Here is a 19,885-nt window from a genome sequence, read left to right as displayed (position 1 = left end):
TCCTGGTAGAAAGTTGCCCCCAAACATTGATCCCAAAACAGCTTATCCAGATACTCCGTCCTCCCTGGTGTTTCCCCTCGTCGACCCCTCCACGGACCTAGCCCCCTCCCCGACTACTGGACCTCCCGCCTTCCCGAACATCTGCTCGTCTGACTACCCGCCTGCCTGCCGAACCCCTGCTCGCCTGCCTGCCGAACCCCTGCTCGTCTGACTACCCGCCTGCCTGCCGAACACCCCTGCTCGTCCGACTACCCGCCTGCCTGCCGAACCCTGGACCGACCCACGATTACTCTTTTGGATTATCCTTCTCTCCCCTACCCCTTTTCCCCCTCTATTATTAAATACGCCTTCGGGCTAAACCCCCCACCATCTCTGAGCGCCGTCATTTGGTTCTGCTGATGTTCGAGTGTAACATATCCATCCCAATCCTTACAGGCCAAAAGCAAAATAGATATGTAGAATTACCATAAACAATCCCCAAAACCGTACAGAAACACATTCATGTGTTTCTAATATGCTTTAGTGTATTGTTTTTTTCACATGGGGTTTCCTTTTTGGAGTCATAGGCGAGATATGTAGCCTCGCCCCCCCTCAGCGTGCGCTGAAGTTCCTTACACATTACACGCTGCATACCAGAGGCCCCTCTGTGCGCGTATGCCACAAAATTCCTTATGTGTGCATACCACACTCCCTGCACACTGCATATCTTACCACCCAAACTCCTCCAACCTGCCCTCTGATGCTGCCACCTCACTATCTCATCAACCCCGCACCCCCTTCCCACTACAAACATACAGTAATCCATTCAAATCTAAACATGATAGCAAAAACACAAACCACACTTGCTTTAGAACAAACATTTTCTTTATTATATTTCCAGACAGCTTTTCATGATTTTTCCCCCATTTACTAGTGTGCTGTAAAAGTTGTGGTGGTGGCAACTTCTTCCATTCTCTCTTTTCGGAAAAGTTAATTCAGATTTTATTTGATAGGGTCTTCTGCTTACAAACTCTGTTCTCACCTTATCAGACAGGGCTGGCCAGTCAGCAGGAACTATAGGTGCTGCCTTAGAGGACTTACTAGAGTCCTAGAGGACTTTGCTGTAAGCTATGTTTCAGTGGAGGTAGATGGAGTGGATGGTTGTACATAAACATGGGGCTGGTGTTATGATAGGTGTCCTTTCACTTGCAGGTAAAGTCAAACACAGATGTATATAGTTATATACCCATTGTGTGTGTGTTGCTTAGACATATAACTTATATATTGGTAATAAAAGAGCTAATGCATTGTGCAATTCACAGGGCTCACGTGGTGCAGGCTGTGTTTCAGTGGAGGTAGATGGGGTGGATGTCTCTCCATCTGTAGGTTGTGTTGTACTTAAACATGGGGCTGCTGGTATGATTGGTGTCCATTCACCTGCAGGCAAAGTCAATGTAGTTATTGGTAATAAAAGTGCAACTGTAATATGCAATAATAATAACTCAACACACAATTTCACAGTAAATAAATAAACTTGACTCGACCCACCTGTTGCAGGCTGTTATGCAGATGGAGGGTCTGTACCTTGACTCCTTTCCCAATAGCAGGGCCCCCGGGTTGTGCATTGGTGGGCTGTCCCAGATATTTCGTAAGTATACCTGGAAAGTTATGTAAGAGATGTAAGCCAAAACAAGCATACATGCATACATATGCAGTAGATTTATGTAGGTCCCAATCTGCAATAATACTGAGCAGCCTGACTAATCATTATGATTAAAGCAGCTGCAAAGTTTCAAATATGCCTGTCCCTTTTAATTGCCTGGCAGACAATTTATGCAAAACGCATTTTTATAAGTGGTTATGAATTAGGCTATTCATAACTAGGGATGGGTATCGTTAGGATTTTATCGATTCTATACCATTATCGATACTGCTTAAGGAGTAGATTATTATATTATATTGATAACATTATCTATACTTTTTGGAGGAAAGAAGACAATTCTTAAGAACATAACTGGCATTGCTTTTATTGCTTAACATAACAAGCATACACTTTTCACAGCAATATTGTAAATAATACAGAAAAAACTGAGTGAAGGAAGTTTGAGATAACGTCAAACCATCTGGAGCAGCAGTGGTTTGGTGAGGGGTGACCATCTAAATTAATCAAATTGGCGAATGTTTCATATATTTTTACATTAGCATTAATTACTTTGTCATAGTCAAGGTAAGGGGCTTGCTACTTGCATACCCGTGCCCCACCCATTGCCACCCTTGCAAAAGAACGACCGACTACATATATTTCATTTCATTTCCTCCTTTTCTTTATACTTTTGTGAAAAGTAGCGAAGCCATGTTGTTAACGAGTGAGTGATGGATGAGCACACTTAAGGCCTCTACATGCTTCTGCGTCACTTGTGCGACTAGTACGCAGTTCGCGCTACGCTACACTGTAGCAAGCACTCCGTAAAGGCCTCTACAGCATTGTTTGTGTTGTCAAGTGGAGGGCGTCTCCTTTCCTTGACTTTATATACAGTACAGAGGGCTGGGACTTTCGCTTGCGGCCATACCACCCTGAACACACCCGATCTCAGAAGCTAAGCAGGGTCGGGCCGGGTTAGTACTAGGATGGGGGGCCGGGATAGTACTTGGATGGGAGACCGCCTGGGAATACCCGGTGCAGTAAGCTTTTCCTTATTTCGACCAGTAGGGTGTACTATTGTATCACCACTGTAGTTTGAACAGTGCTGTAGTGTGAACACAGCTCCAGTTTTGGTGTTTTTCCCCCCCCAGATAACTCCCTGCCTCCTGCGTATCAACTGCAGTATTGTTTGTGTTGTCAAGTGGCGGGCGTCTCCTTTCCTCGACTTTATATACAGTGCAGAGGGCTGGTTCCTTCGCTTACGGCCATACCACGCTGAGCACGCCCGATCTCGTCCGATCTCGGAAGCTAAGCAGAGTCGGGCCGGGCTAGTACTTGGATGGGAGACCGCCTGGGAATACCCGGTGCAGTAAGCTTTTCCTTATTTCGACCAGTAGGGTGTACTATTGTATCACCACTGTAGTTTGAACAGTGCTGTAGTGTGAACACAGCTCCAGTTTTGGTGTTTTTCCCCCCCCAGATAACTCCCTGCCTCCTGCGTATCAACTGCAGTATTGTTTGTGTTGTCAAGTGGCGGGCGTCTCCTTTCCTCGACTTTATATACAGTGCAGAGGGCTGGTTCCTTCGCTTACGGCCATACCACGCTGAGCACGCCCGATCTCGTCCGATCTCGGAAGCTAAGCAGAGTCGGGCCGGGCTAGTACTTGGATGGGAGACCGCCTGGGAATACCCGGTGCAGTAAGCTTTTCCTTATTTCGACCAGTAGGGTGTACTATTGTATCACCACTGTAGTTTGAACAGTGCTGTAGTGTGAACACAGCTCCAGTTTTGGTGTTTTTCCCCCCCCAGATAACTCCCTGCCTCCTGCGTATCAACTGCAGTATTGTTTGTGTTGTCAAGTGGCGGGCGTCTCCTTTCCTCGACTTTATATACAGTGCAGAGGGCTGGTTCCTTCGCTTACGGCCATACCACGCTGAGCACGCCCGATCTCGTCCGATCTCGGAAGCTAAGCAGAGTCGGGCCGGGCTAGTACTTGGATGGGAGACCGCCTGGGAATACCCGGTGCAGTAAGCTTTTCCTTATTTCGACCAGTAGGGTGTACTATTGTATCACCACTGTAGTTTGAACAGTGCTGTAGTGTGAACACAGCTCCAGTTTTGGTGTTTTTCCCCCCCCAGATAACTCCCTGCCTCCTGCGTATCAACTGCAGTATTGTTTGTGTTGTCAAGTGGCGGGCGTCTCCTTTCCTCGACTTTATATACAGTGCAGAGGGCTGGTTCCTTCGCTTACGGCCATACCACGCTGAGCACGCCCGATCTCGTCCGATCTCGGAAGCTAAGCAGAGTCGGGCCGGGCTAGTACTTGGATGGGAGACCGCCTGGGAATACCCGGTGCAGTAAGCTTTTCCTTATTTCGACCAGTAGGGTGTACTATTGTATCACCACTGTAGTTTGAACAGTGCTGTAGTGTGAACACAGCTCCAGTTTTGGTGTTTTTCCCCCCCCAGATAACTCCCTGCCTCCTGCGTATCAACTGCAGTATTGTTTGTGTTGTCAAGTGGCGGGCGTCTCCTTTCCTCGACTTTATATACAGTGCAGAGGGCTGGTTCCTTCGCTTACGGCCATACCACGCTGAGCACGCCCGATCTCGTCCGATCTCGGAAGCTAAGCAGAGTCGGGCCGGGCTAGTACTTGGATGGGAGACCGCCTGGGAATACCCGGTGCAGTAAGCTTTTCCTTATTTCGACCAGTAGGGTGTACTATTGTATCACCACTGTAGTTTGAACAGTGCTGTAGTGTGAACACAGCTCCAGTTTTGGTGTTTTTCCCCCCCCAGATAACTCCCTGCCTCCTGCGTATCAACTGCAGTATTGTTTGTGTTGTCAAGTGGCGGGCGTCTCCTTTCCTCGACTTTATATACAGTGCAGAGGGCTGGTTCCTTCGCTTACGGCCATACCACGCTGAGCACGCCCGATCTCGTCCGATCTCGGAAGCTAAGCAGAGTCGGGCCGGGCTAGTACTTGGATGGGAGACCGCCTGGGAATACCCGGTGCAGTAAGCTTTTCCTTATTTCGACCAGTAGGGTGTACTATTGTATCACCACTGTAGTTTGAACAGTGCTGTAGTGTGAACACAGCTCCAGTTTTGGTGTTTTTCCCCCCCCAGATAACTCCCTGCCTCCTGCGTATCAACTGCAGTATTGTTTGTGTTGTCAAGTGGCGGGCGTCTCCTTTCCTCGACTTTATATACAGTGCAGAGGGCTGGTTCCTTCGCTTACGGCCATACCACGCTGAGCACGCCCGATCTCGTCCGATCTCGGAAGCTAAGCAGAGTCGGGCCGGGCTAGTACTTGGATGGGAGACCGCCTGGGAATACCCGGTGCAGTAAGCTTTTCCTTATTTCGACCAGTAGGGTGTACTATTGTATCACCACTGTAGTTTGAACAGTGCTGTAGTGTGAACACAGCTCCAGTTTTGGTGTTTTTCCCCCCCCAGATAACTCCCTGCCTCCTGCGTATCAACTGCAGTATTGTTTGTGTTGTCAAGTGGCGGGCGTCTCCTTTCCTCGACTTTATATACAGTGCAGAGGGCTGGTTCCTTCGCTTACGGCCATACCACGCTGAGCACGCCCGATCTCGTCCGATCTCGGAAGCTAAGCAGAGTCGGGCCGGGCTAGTACTTGGATGGGAGACCGCCTGGGAATACCCGGTGCAGTAAGCTTTTCCTTATTTCGACCAGTAGGGTGTACTATTGTATCACCACTGTAGTTTGAACAGTGCTGTAGTGTGAACACAGCTCCAGTTTTGGTGTTTTTCCCCCCCCAGATAACTCCCTGCCTCCTGCGTATCAACTGCAGTATTGTTTGTGTTGTCAAGTGGCGGGCGTCTCCTTTCCTCGACTTTATATACAGTGCAGAGGGCTGGTTCCTTCGCTTACGGCCATACCACGCTGAGCACGCCCGATCTCGTCCGATCTCGGAAGCTAAGCAGAGTCGGGCCGGGCTAGTACTTGGATGGGAGACCGCCTGGGAATACCCGGTGCAGTAAGCTTTTCCTTATTTCGACCAGTAGGGTGTACTATTGTATCACCACTGTAGTTTGAACAGTGCTGTAGTGTGAACACAGCTCCAGTTTTGGTGTTTTTCCCCCCCCAGATAACTCCCTGCCTCCTGCGTATCAACTGCAGTATTGTTTGTGTTGTCAAGTGGCGGGCGTCTCCTTTCCTCGACTTTATATACAGTGCAGAGGGCTGGTTCCTTCGCTTACGGCCATACCACGCTGAGCACGCCCGATCTCGTCCGATCTCGGAAGCTAAGCAGAGTCGGGCCGGGCTAGTACTTGGATGGGAGACCGCCTGGGAATACCCGGTGCAGTAAGCTTTTCCTTATTTCGACCAGTAGGGTGTACTATTGTATCACCACTGTAGTTTGAACAGTGCTGTAGTGTGAACACAGCTCCAGTTTTGGTGTTTTTCCCCCCCCAGATAACTCCCTGCCTCCTGCGTATCAACTGCAGTATTGTTTGTGTTGTCAAGTGGCGGGCGTCTCCTTTCCTCGACTTTATATACAGTGCAGAGGGCTGGTTCCTTCGCTTACGGCCATACCACGCTGAGCACGCCCGATCTCGTCCGATCTCGGAAGCTAAGCAGAGTCGGGCCGGGCTAGTACTTGGATGGGAGACCGCCTGGGAATACCCGGTGCAGTAAGCTTTTCCTTATTTCGACCAGTAGGGTGTACTATTGTATCACCACTGTAGTTTGAACAGTGCTGTAGTGTGAACACAGCTCCAGTTTTGGTGTTTTTCCCCCCCCAGATAACTCCCTGCCTCCTGCGTATCAACTGCAGTATTGTTTGTGTTGTCAAGTGGCGGGCGTCTCCTTTCCTCGACTTTATATACAGTGCAGAGGGCTGGTTCCTTCGCTTACGGCCATACCACGCTGAGCACGCCCGATCTCGTCCGATCTCGGAAGCTAAGCAGAGTCGGGCCGGGCTAGTACTTGGATGGGAGACCGCCTGGGAATACCCGGTGCAGTAAGCTTTTCCTTATTTCGACCAGTAGGGTGTACTATTGTATCACCACTGTAGTTTGAACAGTGCTGTAGTGTGAACACAGCTCCAGTTTTGGTGTTTTTCCCCCCCCAGATAACTCCCTGCCTCCTGCGTATCAACTGCAGTATTGTTTGTGTTGTCAAGTGGCGGGCGTCTCCTTTCCTCGACTTTATATACAGTGCAGAGGGCTGGTTCCTTCGCTTACGGCCATACCACGCTGAGCACGCCCGATCTCGTCCGATCTCGGAAGCTAAGCAGAGTCGGGCCGGGCTAGTACTTGGATGGGAGACCGCCTGGGAATACCCGGTGCAGTAAGCTTTTCCTTATTTCGACCAGTAGGGTGTACTATTGTATCACCACTGTAGTTTGAACAGTGCTGTAGTGTGAACACAGCTCCAGTTTTGGTGTTTTTCCCCCCCCAGATAACTCCCTGCCTCCTGCGTATCAACTGCAGTATTGTTTGTGTTGTCAAGTGGCGGGCGTCTCCTTTCCTCGACTTTATATACAGTGCAGAGGGCTGGTTCCTTCGCTTACGGCCATACCACGCTGAGCACGCCCGATCTCGTCCGATCTCGGAAGCTAAGCAGAGTCGGGCCGGGCTAGTACTTGGATGGGAGACCGCCTGGGAATACCCGGTGCAGTAAGCTTTTCCTTATTTCGACCAGTAGGGTGTACTATTGTATCACCACTGTAGTTTGAACAGTGCTGTAGTGTGAACACAGCTCCAGTTTTGGTGTTTTTCCCCCCCCAGATAACTCCCTGCCTCCTGCGTATCAACTGCAGTATTGTTTGTGTTGTCAAGTGGCGGGCGTCTCCTTTCCTCGACTTTATATACAGTGCAGAGGGCTGGTTCCTTCGCTTACGGCCATACCACGCTGAGCACGCCCGATCTCGTCCGATCTCGGAAGCTAAGCAGAGTCGGGCCGGGCTAGTACTTGGATGGGAGACCGCCTGGGAATACCCGGTGCAGTAAGCTTTTCCTTATTTCGACCAGTAGGGTGTACTATTGTATCACCACTGTAGTTTGAACAGTGCTGTAGTGTGAACACAGCTCCAGTTTTGGTGTTTTTCCCCCCCCAGATAACTCCCTGCCTCCTGCGTATCAACTGCAGTATTGTTTGTGTTGTCAAGTGGCGGGCGTCTCCTTTCCTCGACTTTATATACAGTGCAGAGGGCTGGTTCCTTCGCTTACGGCCATACCACGCTGAGCACGCCCGATCTCGTCCGATCTCGGAAGCTAAGCAGAGTCGGGCCGGGCTAGTACTTGGATGGGAGACCGCCTGGGAATACCCGGTGCAGTAAGCTTTTCCTTATTTCGACCAGTAGGGTGTACTATTGTATCACCACTGTAGTTTGAACAGTGCTGTAGTGTGAACACAGCTCCAGTTTTGGTGTTTTTCCCCCCCCAGATAACTCCCTGCCTCCTGCGTATCAACTGCAGTATTGTTTGTGTTGTCAAGTGGCGGGCGTCTCCTTTCCTCGACTTTATATACAGTGCAGAGGGCTGGTTCCTTCGCTTACGGCCATACCACGCTGAGCACGCCCGATCTCGTCCGATCTCGGAAGCTAAGCAGAGTCGGGCCGGGCTAGTACTTGGATGGGAGACCGCCTGGGAATACCCGGTGCAGTAAGCTTTTCCTTATTTCGACCAGTAGGGTGTACTATTGTATCACCACTGTAGTTTGAACAGTGCTGTAGTGTGAACACAGCTCCAGTTTTGGTGTTTTTCCCCCCCCAGATAACTCCCTGCCTCCTGCGTATCAACTGCAGTATTGTTTGTGTTGTCAAGTGGCGGGCGTCTCCTTTCCTCGACTTTATATACAGTGCAGAGGGCTGGTTCCTTCGCTTACGGCCATACCACGCTGAGCACGCCCGATCTCGTCCGATCTCGGAAGCTAAGCAGAGTCGGGCCGGGCTAGTACTTGGATGGGAGACCGCCTGGGAATACCCGGTGCAGTAAGCTTTTCCTTATTTCGACCAGTAGGGTGTACTATTGTATCACCACTGTAGTTTGAACAGTGCTGTAGTGTGAACACAGCTCCAGTTTTGGTGTTTTTCCCCCCCCAGATAACTCCCTGCCTCCTGCGTATCAACTGCAGTATTGTTTGTGTTGTCAAGTGGCGGGCGTCTCCTTTCCTCGACTTTATATACAGTGCAGAGGGCTGGTTCCTTCGCTTACGGCCATACCACGCTGAGCACGCCCGATCTCGTCCGATCTCGGAAGCTAAGCAGAGTCGGGCCGGGCTAGTACTTGGATGGGAGACCGCCTGGGAATACCCGGTGCAGTAAGCTTTTCCTTATTTCGACCAGTAGGGTGTACTATTGTATCACCACTGTAGTTTGAACAGTGCTGTAGTGTGAACACAGCTCCAGTTTTGGTGTTTTTCCCCCCCCAGATAACTCCCTGCCTCCTGCGTATCAACTGCAGTATTGTTTGTGTTGTCAAGTGGCGGGCGTCTCCTTTCCTCGACTTTATATACAGTGCAGAGGGCTGGTTCCTTCGCTTACGGCCATACCACGCTGAGCACGCCCGATCTCGTCCGATCTCGGAAGCTAAGCAGAGTCGGGCCGGGCTAGTACTTGGATGGGAGACCGCCTGGGAATACCCGGTGCAGTAAGCTTTTCCTTATTTCGACCAGTAGGGTGTACTATTGTATCACCACTGTAGTTTGAACAGTGCTGTAGTGTGAACACAGCTCCAGTTTTGGTGTTTTTCCCCCCCCAGATAACTCCCTGCCTCCTGCGTATCAACTGCAGTATTGTTTGTGTTGTCAAGTGGCGGGCGTCTCCTTTCCTCGACTTTATATACAGTGCAGAGGGCTGGTTCCTTCGCTTACGGCCATACCACGCTGAGCACGCCCGATCTCGTCCGATCTCGGAAGCTAAGCAGAGTCGGGCCGGGCTAGTACTTGGATGGGAGACCGCCTGGGAATACCCGGTGCAGTAAGCTTTTCCTTATTTCGACCAGTAGGGTGTACTATTGTATCACCACTGTAGTTTGAACAGTGCTGTAGTGTGAACACAGCTCCAGTTTTGGTGTTTTTCCCCCCCCAGATAACTCCCTGCCTCCTGCGTATCAACTGCAGTATTGTTTGTGTTGTCAAGTGGCGGGCGTCTCCTTTCCTCGACTTTATATACAGTGCAGAGGGCTGGTTCCTTCGCTTACGGCCATACCACGCTGAGCACGCCCGATCTCGTCCGATCTCGGAAGCTAAGCAGAGTCGGGCCGGGCTAGTACTTGGATGGGAGACCGCCTGGGAATACCCGGTGCAGTAAGCTTTTCCTTATTTCGACCAGTAGGGTGTACTATTGTATCACCACTGTAGTTTGAACAGTGCTGTAGTGTGAACACAGCTCCAGTTTTGGTGTTTTTCCCCCCCCAGATAACTCCCTGCCTCCTGCGTATCAACTGCAGTATTGTTTGTGTTGTCAAGTGGCGGGCGTCTCCTTTCCTCGACTTTATATACAGTGCAGAGGGCTGGTTCCTTCGCTTACGGCCATACCACGCTGAGCACGCCCGATCTCGTCCGATCTCGGAAGCTAAGCAGAGTCGGGCCGGGCTAGTACTTGGATGGGAGACCGCCTGGGAATACCCGGTGCAGTAAGCTTTTCCTTATTTCGACCAGTAGGGTGTACTATTGTATCACCACTGTAGTTTGAACAGTGCTGTAGTGTGAACACAGCTCCAGTTTTGGTGTTTTTCCCCCCCCAGATAACTCCCTGCCTCCTGCGTATCAACTGCAGTATTGTTTGTGTTGTCAAGTGGCGGGCGTCTCCTTTCCTCGACTTTATATACAGTGCAGAGGGCTGGTTCCTTCGCTTACGGCCATACCACGCTGAGCACGCCCGATCTCGTCCGATCTCGGAAGCTAAGCAGAGTCGGGCCGGGCTAGTACTTGGATGGGAGACCGCCTGGGAATACCCGGTGCAGTAAGCTTTTCCTTATTTCGACCAGTAGGGTGTACTATTGTATCACCACTGTAGTTTGAACAGTGCTGTAGTGTGAACACAGCTCCAGTTTTGGTGTTTTTCCCCCCCCAGATAACTCCCTGCCTCCTGCGTATCAACTGCAGTATTGTTTGTGTTGTCAAGTGGCGGGCGTCTCCTTTCCTCGACTTTATATACAGTGCAGAGGGCTGGTTCCTTCGCTTACGGCCATACCACGCTGAGCACGCCCGATCTCGTCCGATCTCGGAAGCTAAGCAGAGTCGGGCCGGGCTAGTACTTGGATGGGAGACCGCCTGGGAATACCCGGTGCAGTAAGCTTTTCCTTATTTCGACCAGTAGGGTGTACTATTGTATCACCACTGTAGTTTGAACAGTGCTGTAGTGTGAACACAGCTCCAGTTTTGGTGTTTTTCCCCCCCCAGATAACTCCCTGCCTCCTGCGTATCAACTGCAGTATTGTTTGTGTTGTCAAGTGGCGGGCGTCTCCTTTCCTCGACTTTATATACAGTGCAGAGGGCTGGTTCCTTCGCTTACGGCCATACCACGCTGAGCACGCCCGATCTCGTCCGATCTCGGAAGCTAAGCAGAGTCGGGCCGGGCTAGTACTTGGATGGGAGACCGCCTGGGAATACCCGGTGCAGTAAGCTTTTCCTTATTTCGACCAGTAGGGTGTACTATTGTATCACCACTGTAGTTTGAACAGTGCTGTAGTGTGAACACAGCTCCAGTTTTGGTGTTTTTCCCCCCCCAGATAACTCCCTGCCTCCTGCGTATCAACTGCAGTATTGTTTGTGTTGTCAAGTGGCGGGCGTCTCCTTTCCTCGACTTTATATACAGTGCAGAGGGCTGGTTCCTTCGCTTACGGCCATACCACGCTGAGCACGCCCGATCTCGTCCGATCTCGGAAGCTAAGCAGAGTCGGGCCGGGCTAGTACTTGGATGGGAGACCGCCTGGGAATACCCGGTGCAGTAAGCTTTTCCTTATTTCGACCAGTAGGGTGTACTATTGTATCACCACTGTAGTTTGAACAGTGCTGTAGTGTGAACACAGCTCCAGTTTTGGTGTTTTTCCCCCCCCAGATAACTCCCTGCCTCCTGCGTATCAACTGCAGTATTGTTTGTGTTGTCAAGTGGCGGGCGTCTCCTTTCCTCGACTTTATATACAGTGCAGAGGGCTGGTTCCTTCGCTTACGGCCATACCACGCTGAGCACGCCCGATCTCGTCCGATCTCGGAAGCTAAGCAGAGTCGGGCCGGGCTAGTACTTGGATGGGAGACCGCCTGGGAATACCCGGTGCAGTAAGCTTTTCCTTATTTCGACCAGTAGGGTGTACTATTGTATCACCACTGTAGTTTGAACAGTGCTGTAGTGTGAACACAGCTCCAGTTTTGGTGTTTTTCCCCCCCCAGATAACTCCCTGCCTCCTGCGTATCAACTGCAGTATTGTTTGTGTTGTCAAGTGGCGGGCGTCTCCTTTCCTCGACTTTATATACAGTGCAGAGGGCTGGTTCCTTCGCTTACGGCCATACCACGCTGAGCACGCCCGATCTCGTCCGATCTCGGAAGCTAAGCAGAGTCGGGCCGGGCTAGTACTTGGATGGGAGACCGCCTGGGAATACCCGGTGCAGTAAGCTTTTCCTTATTTCGACCAGTAGGGTGTACTATTGTATCACCACTGTAGTTTGAACAGTGCTGTAGTGTGAACACAGCTCCAGTTTTGGTGTTTTTCCCCCCCCAGATAACTCCCTGCCTCCTGCGTATCAACTGCAGTATTGTTTGTGTTGTCAAGTGGCGGGCGTCTCCTTTCCTCGACTTTATATACAGTGCAGAGGGCTGGTTCCTTCGCTTACGGCCATACCACGCTGAGCACGCCCGATCTCGTCCGATCTCGGAAGCTAAGCAGAGTCGGGCCGGGCTAGTACTTGGATGGGAGACCGCCTGGGAATACCCGGTGCAGTAAGCTTTTCCTTATTTCGACCAGTAGGGTGTACTATTGTATCACCACTGTAGTTTGAACAGTGCTGTAGTGTGAACACAGCTCCAGTTTTGGTGTTTTTCCCCCCCCAGATAACTCCCTGCCTCCTGCGTATCAACTGCAGTATTGTTTGTGTTGTCAAGTGGCGGGCGTCTCCTTTCCTCGACTTTATATACAGTGCAGAGGGCTGGTTCCTTCGCTTACGGCCATACCACGCTGAGCACGCCCGATCTCGTCCGATCTCGGAAGCTAAGCAGAGTCGGGCCGGGCTAGTACTTGGATGGGAGACCGCCTGGGAATACCCGGTGCAGTAAGCTTTTCCTTATTTCGACCAGTAGGGTGTACTATTGTATCACCACTGTAGTTTGAACAGTGCTGTAGTGTGAACACAGCTCCAGTTTTGGTGTTTTTCCCCCCCCAGATAACTCCCTGCCTCCTGCGTATCAACTGCAGTATTGTTTGTGTTGTCAAGTGGCGGGCGTCTCCTTTCCTCGACTTTATATACAGTGCAGAGGGCTGGTTCCTTCGCTTACGGCCATACCACGCTGAGCACGCCCGATCTCGTCCGATCTCGGAAGCTAAGCAGAGTCGGGCCGGGCTAGTACTTGGATGGGAGACCGCCTGGGAATACCCGGTGCAGTAAGCTTTTCCTTATTTCGACCAGTAGGGTGTACTATTGTATCACCACTGTAGTTTGAACAGTGCTGTAGTGTGAACACAGCTCCAGTTTTGGTGTTTTTCCCCCCCCAGATAACTCCCTGCCTCCTGCGTATCAACTGCAGTATTGTTTGTGTTGTCAAGTGGCGGGCGTCTCCTTTCCTCGACTTTATATACAGTGCAGAGGGCTGGTTCCTTCGCTTACGGCCATACCACGCTGAGCACGCCCGATCTCGTCCGATCTCGGAAGCTAAGCAGAGTCGGGCCGGGCTAGTACTTGGATGGGAGACCGCCTGGGAATACCCGGTGCAGTAAGCTTTTCCTTATTTCGACCAGTAGGGTGTACTATTGTATCACCACTGTAGTTTGAACAGTGCTGTAGTGTGAACACAGCTCCAGTTTTGGTGTTTTTCCCCCCCCAGATAACTCCCTGCCTCCTGCGTATCAACTGCAGTATTGTTTGTGTTGTCAAGTGGCGGGCGTCTCCTTTCCTCGACTTTATATACAGTGCAGAGGGCTGGTTCCTTCGCTTACGGCCATACCACGCTGAGCACGCCCGATCTCGTCCGATCTCGGAAGCTAAGCAGAGTCGGGCCGGGCTAGTACTTGGATGGGAGACCGCCTGGGAATACCCGGTGCAGTAAGCTTTTCCTTATTTCGACCAGTAGGGTGTACTATTGTATCACCACTGTAGTTTGAACAGTGCTGTAGTGTGAACACAGCTCCAGTTTTGGTGTTTTTCCCCCCCCAGATAACTCCCTGCCTCCTGCGTATCAACTGCAGTATTGTTTGTGTTGTCAAGTGGCGGGCGTCTCCTTTCCTCGACTTTATATACAGTGCAGAGGGCTGGTTCCTTCGCTTACGGCCATACCACGCTGAGCACGCCCGATCTCGTCCGATCTCGGAAGCTAAGCAGAGTCGGGCCGGGCTAGTACTTGGATGGGAGACCGCCTGGGAATACCCGGTGCAGTAAGCTTTTCCTTATTTCGACCAGTAGGGTGTACTATTGTATCACCACTGTAGTTTGAACAGTGCTGTAGTGTGAACACAGCTCCAGTTTTGGTGTTTTTCCCCCCCCAGATAACTCCCTGCCTCCTGCGTATCAACTGCAGTATTGTTTGTGTTGTCAAGTGGCGGGCGTCTCCTTTCCTCGACTTTATATACAGTGCAGAGGGCTGGTTCCTTCGCTTACGGCCATACCACGCTGAGCACGCCCGATCTCGTCCGATCTCGGAAGCTAAGCAGAGTCGGGCCGGGCTAGTACTTGGATGGGAGACCGCCTGGGAATACCCGGTGCAGTAAGCTTTTCCTTATTTCGACCAGTAGGGTGTACTATTGTATCACCACTGTAGTTTGAACAGTGCTGTAGTGTGAACACAGCTCCAGTTTTGGTGTTTTTCCCCCCCCAGATAACTCCCTGCCTCCTGCGTATCAACTGCAGTATTGTTTGTGTTGTCAAGTGGCGGGCGTCTCCTTTCCTCGACTTTATATACAGTGCAGAGGGCTGGTTCCTTCGCTTACGGCCATACCACGCTGAGCACGCCCGATCTCGTCCGATCTCGGAAGCTAAGCAGAGTCGGGCCGGGCTAGTACTTGGATGGGAGACCGCCTGGGAATACCCGGTGCAGTAAGCTTTTCCTTATTTCGACCAGTAGGGTGTACTATTGTATCACCACTGTAGTTTGAACAGTGCTGTAGTGTGAACACAGCTCCAGTTTTGGTGTTTTTCCCCCCCCAGATAACTCCCTGCCTCCTGCGTATCAACTGCAGTATTGTTTGTGTTGTCAAGTGGCGGGCGTCTCCTTTCCTCGACTTTATATACAGTGCAGAGGGCTGGTTCCTTCGCTTACGGCCATACCACGCTGAGCACGCCCGATCTCGTCCGATCTCGGAAGCTAAGCAGAGTCGGGCCGGGCTAGTACTTGGATGGGAGACCGCCTGGGAATACCCGGTGCAGTAAGCTTTTCCTTATTTCGACCAGTAGGGTGTACTATTGTATCACCACTGTAGTTTGAACAGTGCTGTAGTGTGAACACAGCTCCAGTTTTGGTGTTTTTCCCCCCCCAGATAACTCCCTGCCTCCTGCGTATCAACTGCAGTATTGTTTGTGTTGTCAAGTGGCGGGCGTCTCCTTTCCTCGACTTTATATACAGTGCAGAGGGCTGGTTCCTTCGCTTACGGCCATACCACGCTGAGCACGCCCGATCTCGTCCGATCTCGGAAGCTAAGCAGAGTCGGGCCGGGCTAGTACTTGGATGGGAGACCGCCTGGGAATACCCGGTGCAGTAAGCTTTTCCTTATTTCGACCAGTAGGGTGTACTATTGTATCACCACTGTAGTTTGAACAGTGCTGTAGTGTGAACACAGCTCCAGTTTTGGTGTTTTTCCCCCCCCAGATAACTCCCTGCCTCCTGCGTATCAACTGCAGTATTGTTTGTGTTGTCAAGTGGCGGGCGTCTCCTTTCCTCGACTTTATATACAGTGCAGAGGGCTGGTTCCTTCGCTTACGGCCATACCACGCTGAGCACGCCCGATCTCGTCCGATCTCGGAAGCTAAGCAGAGTCGGGCCGGGCTAGTACTTGGATGGGAGACCGCCTGGGAATACCCGGTGCAGTAAGCTTTTCCTTATTTCGACCAGTAGGGTGTACTATTGTATCACCACTGTAGTTTGAACAGTGCTGTAGTGTGAACACAGCTCCAGTTTTGGTGTTTTTCCCCCCCCAGATAACTCCCTGCCTCCTGCGTATCAACTGCAGTATTGTTTGTGTTGTCAAGTGGCGGGCGTCTCCTTTCCTCGACTTTATATACAGTGCAGAGGGCTGGTTCCTTCGCTTACGGCCATACCACGCTGAGCACGCCCGATCTCGTCCGATCTCGGAAGCTAAGCAGAGTCGGGCCGGGCTAGTACTTGGATGGGAGACCGCCTGGGAATACCCGGTGCAGTAAGCTTTTCCTTATTTCGACCAGTAGGGTGTACTATTGTATCACCACTGTAGTTTGAACAGTGCTGTAGTGTGAACACAGCTCCAGTTTTGGTGTTTTTCCCCCCCCAGATAACTCCCTGCCTCCTGCGTATCAACTGCAGTATTGTTTGTGTTGTCAAGTGGCGGGCGTCTCCTTTCCTCGACTTTATATACAGTGCAGAGGGCTGGTTCCTTCGCTTACGGCCATACCACGCTGAGCACGCCCGATCTCGTCCGATCTCGGAAGCTAAGCAGAGTCGGGCCGGGCTAGTACTTGGATGGGAGACCGCCTGGGAATACCCGGTGCAGTAAGCTTTTCCTTATTTCGACCAGTAGGGTGTACTATTGTATCACCACTGTAGTTTGAACAGTGCTGTAGTGTGAACACAGCTCCAGTTTTGGTGTTTTTCCCCCCCCAGATAACTCCCTGCCTCCTGCGTATCAACTGCAGTATTGTTTGTGTTGTCAAGTGGCGGGCGTCTCCTTTCCTCGACTTTATATACAGTGCAGAGGGCTGGTTCCTTCGCTTACGGCCATACCACGCTGAGCACGCCCGATCTCGTCCGATCTCGGAAGCTAAGCAGAGTCGGGCCGGGCTAGTACTTGGATGGGAGACCGCCTGGGAATACCCGGTGCAGTAAGCTTTTCCTTATTTCGACCAGTAGGGTGTACTATTGTATCACCACTGTAGTTTGAACAGTGCTGTAGTGTGAACACAGCTCCAGTTTTGGTGTTTTTCCCCCCCCAGATAACTCCCTGCCTCCTGCGTATCAACTGCAGTATTGTTTGTGTTGTCAAGTGGCGGGCGTCTCCTTTCCTCGACTTTATATACAGTGCAGAGGGCTGGTTCCTTCGCTTACGGCCATACCACGCTGAGCACGCCCGATCTCGGAAGCTAAGCAGAGTCGGGCCGGGCTAGTACTTGGATGGGAGACCGCCTGGGAATACCCGGTGCAGTAAGCTTTTCCTTATTTCGACCAGTAGGGTGTACTATTGTATCACCACTGTAGTTTGAACAGTGCTGTAGTGTGAACACAGCTCCAGTTTTGGTGTTTTTCCCCCCCCAGATAACTCCCTGCCTCCTGCGTATCAACTGCAGTATTGTTTGTGTTGTCAAGTGGCGGGCGTCTCCTTTCCTCGACTTTATATACAGTGCAGAGGGCTGGTTCCTTCGCTTACGGCCATACCACGCTGAGCACGCCCGATCTCGTCCGATCTCGGAAGCTAAGCAGAGTCGGGCTGGGCTAGTACTTGGATGGGAGACCGCCTGGGAATACCCGGTGCAGTAAGCTTTTCCTTATTTCGACCAGTAGGGTGTACTATTGTATCACCACTGTAGTTTGAACAGTGCTGTAGTGTGAACACAGCTCCAGTTTTGGTGTTTTTTCCCCCCCAGATAACTCCCTGCCTCCTGCGTATCAACTGCAGTATTGTTTGTGTTGTCAAGTGGCGGGCGTCTCCTTTCCTCGACTTTATATACAGTGCAGAGGGCTGGTTCCTTCGCTTACGGCCATACCACGCTGAGCACGCCCGATCTCGTCCGATCTCGGAAGCTAAGCAGAGTCGGGCCGGGCTAGTACTTGGATGGGAGACCGCCTGGGAATACCCGGTGCAGTAAGCTTTTCCTTATTTCGACCAGTAGGGTGTACTATTGTATCACACTGTAGTTTGAACAGTGCTGTAGTGTGAACACAGCTGTGAACACAGCTCCAGTTTTGGTGTTTTTCCCCCCCCAGATAACTCCCTGCCTCCTGCGTATCAACTGCAGTATTGTTTGTGTTGTCAAGTGGCGGGCGTCTCCTTTCCTCGACTTTATATACAGTGCAGAGGGCTGGTTCCTTCGCTTACGGCCATACCACGCTGAGCACGCCCGATCTCGTCCGATCTCGGAAGCTAAGCAGAGTCGGGCCGGGCTAGTACTTGGATGGGAGACCGCCTGGGAATACCCGGTGCAGTAAGCTTTTCCTTATTTCGACCAGTAGGGTGTACTATTGTATCACCACTGTAGTTTGAACAGTGCTGTAGTGTGAACACAGCTCCAGTTTTGGTGTTTTTCCCCCCCCAGATAACTCCCTGCCTCCTGCGTATCAACTGCAGTATTGTTTGTGTTGTCAAGTGGCGGGCGTCTCCTTTCCTCGACTTTATATACAGTGCAGAGGGCTGGTTCCTTCGCTTACGGCCATACCACGCTGAGCACGCCCGATCTCGTCCGATCTCGGAAGCTAAGCAGAGTCGGGCCGGGCTAGTACTTGGATGGGAGACCGCCTGGGAATACCCGGTGCAGTAAGCTTTTCCTTATTTCGACCAGTAGGGTGTACTATTGTATCACCACTGTAGTTTGAACAGTGCTGTAGTGTGAACACAGCTCCAGTTTTGGTGTTTTTCCCCCCCCAGATAACTCCCTGCCTCCTGCGTATCAACTGCAGTATTGTTTGTGTTGTCAAGTGGCGGGCGTCTCCTTTCCTCGACTTTATATACAGTGCAGAGGGCTGGTTCCTTCGCTTACGGCCATACCACGCTGAGCACGCCCGATCTCGTCCGATCTCGGAAGCTAAGCAGAGTCGGGCCGGGCTAGTACTTGGATGGGAGACCGCCTGGGAATACCCGGTGCAGTAAGCTTTTCCTTATTTCGACCAGTAGGGTGTACTATTGTATCACCACTGTAGTTTGAACAGTGCTGTAGTGTGAACACAGCTCCAGTTTTGGTGTTTTTCCCCCCCCAGATAACTCCCTGCCTCCTGCGTATCAACTGCAGTATTGTTTGTGTTGTCAAGTGGCGGGCGTCTCCTTTCCTCGACTTTATATACAGTGCAGAGGGCTGGTTCCTTCGCTTACGGCCATACCACGCTGAGCACGCCCGATCTCGTCCGATCTCGGAAGCTAAGCAGAGTCGGGCCGGGCTAGTACTTGGATGGGAGACCGCCTGGGAATACCCGGTGCAGTAAGCTTTTCCTTATTTCGACCAGTAGGGTGTACTATTGTATCACCACTGTAGTTTGAACAGTGCTGTAGTGTGAACACAGCTCCAGTTTTGGTGTTTTTCCCCCCCCAGATAACTCCCTGCCTCCTGCGTATCAACTGCAGTATTGTTTGTGTTGTCAAGTGGTGGGCGTCTCCTTTCCTCGACTTTATATACAGTGCAGAGGGCTGGTTCCTTCGCTTACGGCCATACCACGCTGAGCACGCCCGATCTCGTCCGATCTCGGAAGCTAAGCAGAGTCGGGCCGGGCTAGTACTTGGATGGGAGACCGCCTGGGAATACCCGGTGCAGTAAGCTTTTCCTTATTTCGACCAGTAGGGTGTACTATTGTATCACCACTGTAGTTTGAACAGTGCTGTAGTGTGAACACAGCTCCAGTTTTGGTGTTTTTCCCCCCCCAGATAACTCCCTGCCTCCTGCGTATCAACTGCAGTATTGTTTGTGTTGTCAAGTGGCGGGCGTCTCCTTTCCTCGACTTTATATACAGTGCAGAGGGCTGGTTCCTTCGCTTACGGCCATACCACGCTGAGCACGCCCGATCTCGTCCGATCTCGGAAGCTAAGCAGAGTCGGGCCGGGCTAGTACTTGGATGGGAGACCGCCTGGGAATACCCGGTGCAGTAAGCTTTTCCTTATTTCGACCAGTAGGGTGTACTATTGTATCACCACTGTAGTTTGAACAGTGCTGTAGTGTGAACACAGCTCCAGTTTTGGTGTTTTTCCCCCCCCAGATAA

Source organism: Argentina silus, assembly GCF_951799395.1.
Source record: "Argentina silus genome assembly, contig: scaffold_70, whole genome shotgun sequence".
Taxonomy (NCBI): domain Eukaryota; kingdom Metazoa; phylum Chordata; class Actinopteri; order Argentiniformes; family Argentinidae; genus Argentina; species Argentina silus.
Note: the sequence above shows the minus strand (reverse complement) of the source record.